The 9,018-nt window shown below is 40.1% G+C and overlaps 1 pseudogene across 1 annotated transcript; it reads right to left on the bottom strand.

Annotated features, from left to right (window-relative positions):
* Positions 1-400: 400 nt before the first annotated feature.
* LOC308415180 (melanoma-associated antigen B16-like) lies at positions 401-8,505 on the bottom strand (annotated as a pseudogene). Its single transcript has 3 exons — positions 8,412-8,505; positions 4,166-4,301; positions 401-1,182 (listed from the first exon to the last, which is right to left on the bottom strand). The product of its transcript is annotated as a melanoma-associated antigen B16-like (transcript).
* Positions 8,506-9,018: the final 513 nt, after the last annotated feature.

A 9,018-nucleotide genomic window follows, 5' to 3' on the forward strand; every position in this document is an offset into this window, starting at 1 on the left:
CTTCAACTCTCTGCGTGAAAACCAGGTCTTAGTAAACAAAAATCACAAAATAACCAGCATAGAGTTTTACCTTTAATTTTGGCTGTCACCCATGGGTGTTGCAGGTCTCACGAAATCATCCTTCTCTGTACCTTCAAACAACCACATTCAAATGTGAAGGTCAAAGCTTAAAAGAAAACTGTCACGGCACTTACACATATCAGAACCATGGCGATCACACTCCAGATATGATGCAAGAAAACAGTCAGGGCACTTACACAAATCTGAACCGTGGAGATCATACTCCACATATGATGCTAGAAAACCCTCAGGGCACTTACACCAATCAGAACCATGGCGATCACACTCCATATATGAAACCAGGTCCTGCATTTTCCCCGTCAACTCATGTCTGCCTGTCCTAGATGTGAAAGGAAAAACTGCTCACTCCTGTAGAACTTTCACTACAGGCCGAACTCAAGCCCACATGCTGTAAAATCATGCCAATGCGTCTCTCTTCTTCTTCCAGCACCACTTCTTCATACTGAGAAGGAAAGGCAATACGGTCTGACCCGTGAACCTTTGCCACAAACTCCAACACCCTCATCTTACTAGTTTCTGCCTTAGCCCACGGCCCTCACACAAATGCACACTGCATGGGATCTGTGTTGCCCAGTGGCTGGCATTCCAGGTACCCTCCATCACAAACTCACACGTGATCACCTCTCTGGGTTCACCGAAGATGAAATGATCCATCCCAGGGTAGATGCCCATCGGGCTCAACACTTCCCAAATGTCCTCCTCTGTCACATGGTTGCCCTTCATGAAGATGACGCCCAGGATGAGGATCAGGAAGCTGAACTCATGGCTGCTCATCCCATCATAGGTGAGGCCTAATTTGATGAAGATGGTGTAGAAGTGGTTGATGGCGTCCACCTCCTTCAAACCCAGGCCAAAGACCATCTCCATGCGCTCAGAGGCTCTCACGAGGATTTCCTGATAATGGTCTGAATCTTCTCTGACAACGAGCACCATGATGTCACTCATGCTCAGCATCTCGCTCGCCTGGTATTTGATTCACCAAGCATGTAATTCACCAAGAAATTAACTTTGCCATCTATGGCAATGACAAACAAATCTGGCTGATGTGGTGGGACGGCCGGCCACCCTGTACTTCTCGTGACCAAAAAGCAGGTGTTTCCCCTTCATTGGAAGTTTACCTCTATCAATATTCAACTACTGGCCATCCTAGATCCCTGTATACGGAGTGAGGTGTTGTGAGTTTGACTGTCTGTATCTAAGTTATCTACAGGGATGAACAGAGTATACGGGTAGTTAATAGTTAATATGTGGTCACTCCTGTACTTAACTCTATGGATGGTTCATTCATGCTATAGACCAAACACTTTGATAATGTTTGAGACCCTTTCCTGCTGTTGGTTGTATCACACCAAATATTTGTGTCTTGTCAACAGCAGGGAGGAATTTGAAGGCATTCAATTCTTCTAGCTTCTTTTTTAGCCATGCTAGAATTTGTAACTATTATGGACATAGCTTTGTTGAGATCACTCATTTTGGGTATCGATCAGCATCAATAAATGTCCTTTCTTTTTCCAAGAGTAGTGTCTGGGATACAATCTAATTTTCTCAGAACAAATTTTCTATTATCACATCTTCAATCTTCAGGAATAAGCAATAATCAAATATCTCAGTCTATGAGTCTTACCAAGGGCCTCCTCAGACATGTTGGGAAACCGAGTACTGCTATATTAATTGATTCAGATATTCTGATGCCTTTGAGCCCTGAGTTGTAGGTTTTATTTGGAGTATTGATTGAACTGGACTTTCTACATTTCCATAGCTACCAGTTCAATTCTCTTCCAGAACCAGGGACCATGTCCCAGGACAACTGTGGGTTCTAAGAAATCTGTCTGGCCAAACCCAGCTTATCTCTGTGACAACTGTCTCTTGGAGACCTGTGCTCTTGGTAAGGGAAATATCTCAAATTTCATTCAGGATCCTGCCTCAGATTTTGGACGTTTTATGCCACATGACATGACATGGGTCTATGACCACAAACCTTTGTCCTTAAAACTCCCATCAGGAAGAGGACGAACGCTTACCCAAACGTAACATACACTTGCTAAAACTATGGAAGGCACATGAATCTTGCTAGTCTGTTACTTCTTGTACTAATGACTCAAGGTTAGGACAAAAAATTAATTAATTAAAAAAGCGACTCAAGATTAGGAATTAATTAAAAAGTGTCCTTCACAAGTATCCAGGTCCTAACATTACAAGTGAGAATTGCAAAGCCACCTGCTTTCTAAAGTGAATGTGTCCTTCAATGCTGATCTAGATCAATTACCTTAAATCCCAAAAGCACCTGTCAATCTCCCCTCTTAATTATCTGGCTTCCCATCAAAGGCAACAGCTCATTAAAGAAAATTAAAAGAGAAACGGATGGGACAAAGCTTATATTTTGTAGATGCTCCTTTCAGGTTCTTCTAGGGCTAAGGAAATACCAAAAAAAAAATCACTGTGATAAGCAATTCCATTGGACAACATAGAACATGGGGACCTCTGTCTCTCAAAGAGAAGTTCCTTAATAATCGCATGTGTACAATTCTTAGTCTATAATTGACGACCTCATCTTAACAAATCCTTCCAAATAAACACCCTGAAATATTTGTCCTCATCTGGTTCTTCAATGCCGCAAAAAAAAAAAAAAAAAAAAAAAAAAAAAAAAAAAAAAAAAAAAAAAAAAAAAAAAAACACGATGAAAGGCCATTTAGAAAGGAAGGGTTTAGTTCACACTGCAGTTAAATTTCACAACGGAAGGCAGTTAAAACGTGATCTGAAGGCAGCAATCTGAAGACAGGATTGTAAAGGAGTAATGGAAAAAACAGGGCGATGATGGTTTTATCTGGGGAGGGGAAGAAAGGGCAACACAGAGCGGGGGAGAGAGAACGGAAAAAGAACATTTAGAGGAAAAGTGAAAAACACAAGGGGAAACATTATTTTATGGTAACTTAAATTATTATATATGTAATATATATTATATGATATATTACATAATTTATACATATTATATAATTTATACACATTTATACAAAGTAATTTATACATGTTTATACACACACATACATATATATAATCACATACATACACATACACACATACACACACATACACACACATACACACACACATATATATAAACACACACATAAATGAACATACACACATCCACACACAGACACACACACACATATATATATATATATATACACATACACACTCATACACACATATATATATAAACACAAATATATATATATATATATATATATATATATATATATATATATATATATATATAAACACAGACACACATATATCTACATATATATAAATACATACACACACATATATATCAACATACACACACATATACACAAACACACATACACAAATACAGAATCACATACAAACATACACACACACACACACACACACACACACACACACATGTATAATTTGAATAAAATTATGCTGGTAGGGTGATAATGGTCATCCCAAGAGTCAAAGATTATCTTACAGACTATGTTCGGTATTGGGACATACAATGCAGGTACCAGACACATCGAGAGCCACATACTATCTAAACCCTAATACTGTGCATGGAAAACCTATCTGTGAATTGTAGGTCAAGGAGGTTGTGATGGTTTGCATATGACTGGCCCAGGGAGTGGCATTATTAGAAGCTGTAGCTTTGTTAGAGGAAGTGTGTTACCCTGGGGTTGGGCTTGAAGACTCTCCTCCTAGCTGCCTGAGGATGCTCAGCCTGTTCCTGTCTTCCTTTGGATGGAGATGTAGAGCTCTCAGCTTCTCCTGCACCATGCCTGCCTGGATGCTGCCATCTTTTCACCTTCATGATAATGGAATGACCCTGTAAGCCAGCCCCCAATTACATGTTGTCATTTATAAGACTGGCATTGGTCACAGTGTCTCTCCACAGTGGTAAAATCCTGATGAACACAGAGGTCTATGCAACTCTTCAAACAGCACTGGTCATTATCATTGCCCTTTTTCTATACTTGGACTTGAAAGTGAGACCCTATTGTTAAAGACACCACACACTTCAGACACGGGACACAGAGGAACTGGGCACCAGCTGACCTACCCACATCCTACCTGATGACCTATTCTTATGTCATCTGAAGGGCTTTCGCCATACACCAAAGGAGAGAAGCAATCAAATTGTACGATCTGTGCAGCTGTGAATTCTACGAACAGCACCAAAGACCAGCAATCACAAGCTGTACAGTCCAAGGTACACTTTACAAATTACAACAATGTCACAGGATAAAAGTCTGCTCGAACAGAGGGTCTCAACGACTGGCATGAATTCGTTTCACAACACAGACCATCAGAGAAACCCAAAACTTGTCACACTACATTCATAATGCATCCACGGCTAAACCATATTGTGGTGTCGAGCTCCAACCGGTACATCTACAACATAATCAATAAACTTACATCTCTGAGAATTTGAAGAAAAGAAACCAAAAAGGTTCAGCAGGGACAGACAGGCTGCCTTACGCTCAAGATGACCAACTTCTCATTCAGAGCCAAATACAGGCAATTACAAGCTACAAGGTAGGAGATTATCAAACACACACACACACACACACACACACACACACACACATACACACACACACACACAAATAAATAAATAAAACACACAAACAAACAAAATACACCTAAAAATCTCTATTTGAAGAACTATTGGTAAGAAATGCCAACTCGGGTTGGATAAGTCAGTTTGGCCTGAGAGACTATATCCCTGTTCCATTACACGGTCCAACACTCACGCACACAACTCACACATGGGGAGCAAGAAGTAGGCTTCAGTTATTAAACAGAGGGAAGGATGATCTGCAACAGGAAGTCAGGAAGACAGGTGTTGCTTAAGATGCCATGCACTTCACGAAGATGCTACAGCAATGCCATGGCTGGAATATATCTATCACCCACAGTTATCAAAGGGCTGGGTGAACAACAGCCCTGCCCTGCCGTGACACCTGTGAACCACGTCAGAACAAAAGGATACTGAAGCTTCAGTCGTGAAACACACACTTGGCACTAGCCAACAGCAGTCTACTTATGGTTAAGACACACCTAACAAGAGGAAAGCCAGGCTTGAAAACCTAGATAGCATCCCCGTGACAATGAATTCATCATTCATATTGGACGGGAACATGCAACCAGCTTAGTAACATAACTCCTAAGGTCAATTTTAACATTTGTCCTTAATCCCGCCGTTTGAGTTTCATCTTTGCCCCTTAACCAGCCAACTTATCTTTGTAGTAGATGGAAAACCGGATGGAAAACTCAAACCAATGAACAACATGACGATATACAAACTGTCCCAGCACCTAAAGTTAAGGGAGCATTATGGAACCGGGGAAAGAAAGATTTTAAGAGTTAGAAGATCAGAGAGTTTTTTATGGGCTTTGATCTCCTAGTAGTGTCAGAGACCCATAAATCGTCAACAATAGGAGTTGAGTAAGATGAAACCTAGAGATGTTCAAGAGAGAGTGGAGAAAAGCCTATGGGCCACACCATTGCACAGAGGTGACTAAGGAATGCTGAGCAGGAAAAATCATCTTCTCCAGGAAAAAGGGCATCAACCGGTTTTCCAATTGTAACTGGTCAGTGATGAAAACATATATACTATAATATATATACCCAGCAACATTAAAGAGACTATGTAGATTATATATATTTTTATAAATATAACAAGTAACATTGAGTAAGTGGATTTTATATAATATATATATATATATATATATAATATATTATAAATTATATACAACATATATAATATATAATATATATAGTATATTATATAATTATATATAACATAAATTATATATTATTATTTATTATATATAATATATTATATAAAAATTATATCTACTTCAAACTTTGTCCTGGTTTGTTTGGTTTGGTCTGGTTTTTTATTTGTTTTCGGGACAGCGTCTTTCTTTGGAACAGCCTTGGCTGTCCTGGACTCCAGTCTGTACATAAAGCTGGTCTCAAACTCACAAAGGCCTAACCTTCTCTGCCTTCCAAGTGCATGTGTCATCCCTACCCGGCTAAATAAATCTGTTTTAAAAAATTATTAAAAAGGAAACACTACAATGTCAACTTAACAGACCAAAAGCATAAGATATTGTGGCTATTTCCAGCAGACAAAACCCCAAATGTTCACCTGGGGCCTATATTTTTACTATATTTTAATATTAAAGCTTATATTTTATTATTAAAGCTTATATTTGGATTCCTATAAGCATCATCAAAGCTTATATTTGGACTCCTATAAGCATTATCATAGCTTATATTTTGACTCCTATAAGCACTATCAAAGCTTATATTTTGACTTCCATAAGCATTATCAAAGCTTATATTCTGACTCCTATAAGTATTGTCAAAGCTCATATTATGACTTCTATAAAAATTATCAAAGCTTATATTCTGACTTCTATAAGCATTATAAAGGCCTTATCAAGGCTTATATTCTGACTCCTATAAGCATTATGAAAGTTTATATTTTGACTTCTATAAGCATTATCAAGGCTTATGTACTGACTTCTATAAGCATTATCAAAGCTTATGGTTGTAGGAAATCTGACTCCTTAATCCTTCCCCAGAAGAAGTCTTCTAAAGTTGACTCCTCCGTTATAGCCAGGCCCCCAACCACATCCCATATATTTTTACAAATTGAAATTTTACCACAGTCTAGAGACGGCACCATGAAGCCATGCTGGCGAAAACGAGATTCCGGTCAGCGCCCTGCAGGTGCCTGTTCAATGCACGAGAATCCCACACACACTAATTTAGGGTCACGTTCGCAGCCATCAGCAGTACCTGAAAAAACAAGGCTCTCTTCCAACTTGGCTGCACACCAGCCTCAGTAGCTTCCTAGGTCTCCAAGCAAGGCTTCTGCCCTCTGTGATGTCACTTCCGGTAGGCGGCGCCGCCAGTGCACATGTCCCCAGGCTCTCTGGCAGAGGTGAGGCTTTTTCTTCTGCATTGTTACATGGGCTTCTGCAAAAACCGTGGATTTTTATATCTCTTCAGTTCTTTGTCCGCAGGATTCTTCATTGTGTGTCTTTTAATTGTTTTTTTTTTTTTAACCTTAAATGTAGAGATTCCTGAGGTCTAGCAAAGTTTTGACTAGTTTCCATGTGTTAAGTGTCATGGTTTAGCCATGATTTAAGAAATACTCATAGTAGAATTAATATGTAGACATGTACCTGGGTAGTGGTGGAGTGTCAGCTACAACACATACTCATAATTTGTTCTGTTCATCTTCCTGGTTTACCGCTTTGTGCAAACTTTATTATTAACATACTTTGTAAAGGTCAAAGATCATGATTATAATTTTATGAGGTTTAAATGATTTCCTCTATATAGATGGTCATCCTGGCATTAAGTATTTTCTCCTTTTATTATTTATTCCATTTCTCTCTTTCTTTCTTTCTTTCTTTCTTTTTTTTTTTTTTTTTTTGTCTAGCACTCTGGGCTGATCAGAGGGCTAGACAAAAGCTAGCACAGTCTGATCAGAGATGTGGTTTCTGAAGTTTTAATGTGTTGCTATTTCACAAATTAAAAGAAACCCCTTGAGTTACGTACAAAGAACACTGCCTGGTTCCCCCATTTTCTGGTGGGTGCCATACCACTACCTGGGTAGGACATGGCACAACAACTCCAAGTGAAGCATGCAATCCAGGGCTGATCAGGGAACCTTCTCTACTTTAGAACCTCTTTCCAGACCATCCTTAACAGGATGACTACCCTCTGATACCACACACACACAGACACACACACAGACACACACACACATATTCTCACTCTATCCCTCCCTCCCTCCCTCCCTCCCTCCCTCCCTCCCTCCCTCCCTCCCTCTCTCTCTCTCTCTCTCTCTCTCTCTCTCTCTCTCTCTCTCTCTCTCTCTCCCTCTCAATTTGCAACAGTGGATCCAGTCTCAGAAGGTTCCAGTTGGTCTCATTCACACTGTTCAGAGGAAGAATCTGAATCAAAGACTTCTCTCACAATCTAAGGTCTGGACTCAAGGTGTTAAATACAAGTTCAACCTCAAGAATAAGAGGGAAAGGAGAGAGTGAGAGAGTGAGAGAGAGAGAGAGAGAGAGAGAGAGAGAGAGAGAGAGAGGGAGGGAGAGAAAGAGAGAGACAGAGATAATGAGATAGAGAGAATGCATAGCAATAATAGCAAGATTGAGTAGCTGGGGGCAGAGCAAGGAAGAGAAGGTTTCTAGGATCTGCTTGTAATGTGTAACAGGGGAGTGTGATACCTGTGCACATTTAGAGATTCCAGAAGGAAGAGGTAATTATCTGACCAGTCTGCTGCAGGTCTTGAACTGGTTTCACAAGTTCCTGAGGAATGCAGGAATTTATCTGACCAATAGAAAGCCTCCTGTAGGTGGAGGTCATTTCCGGATATTTGGACCGCCTTTTAAAAATATGGGAAACCGAGTTTCTTTTGAAACTGAGGGATGCCTGCTTTCCTCTCCCCACCTCAGCTCTGTGTTCTCAGAATTGGATTCTGAGGGATTACCTGAGAAACAGGAACTCTAGGACTGAGGTAAGGTTTGACTAAGTAAAAGTGCAGGAAGCTCGGTGGGGATGAGCTTGGGGTCTTAGGGTAGCAGATTAATAAAGAAGAATTATTGTTAAGAGTGGGGGGGAAGAGAAAGTGGCAGCAAAAAAACAAGGAATGGGGAGGAAGCAAGAAAGAAGGCTTGGGAAAGGCATGAAGGGCATAAAACTGACATGTAGTTAGTGAGATGGGAGAGAGTCGGGATATTTTTATGGAAGGTAGAATCATGGGGAGTAGGGTGAGAAGCTCAGGCTTACTGTAGAGCAGGAGTGGAAGCAGGGGGAACTGTAGATCTCTTGGAAGGCAGAGGTCTGAGAAAAAAAAAAAAAAAACCTGAAGAGATGCCC

The sequence above is a fragment of the Micromys minutus genome (genome assembly GCF_963924665.1).
Source record: "Micromys minutus genome assembly, chromosome: X".
Taxonomy (NCBI): domain Eukaryota; kingdom Metazoa; phylum Chordata; class Mammalia; order Rodentia; family Muridae; genus Micromys; species Micromys minutus.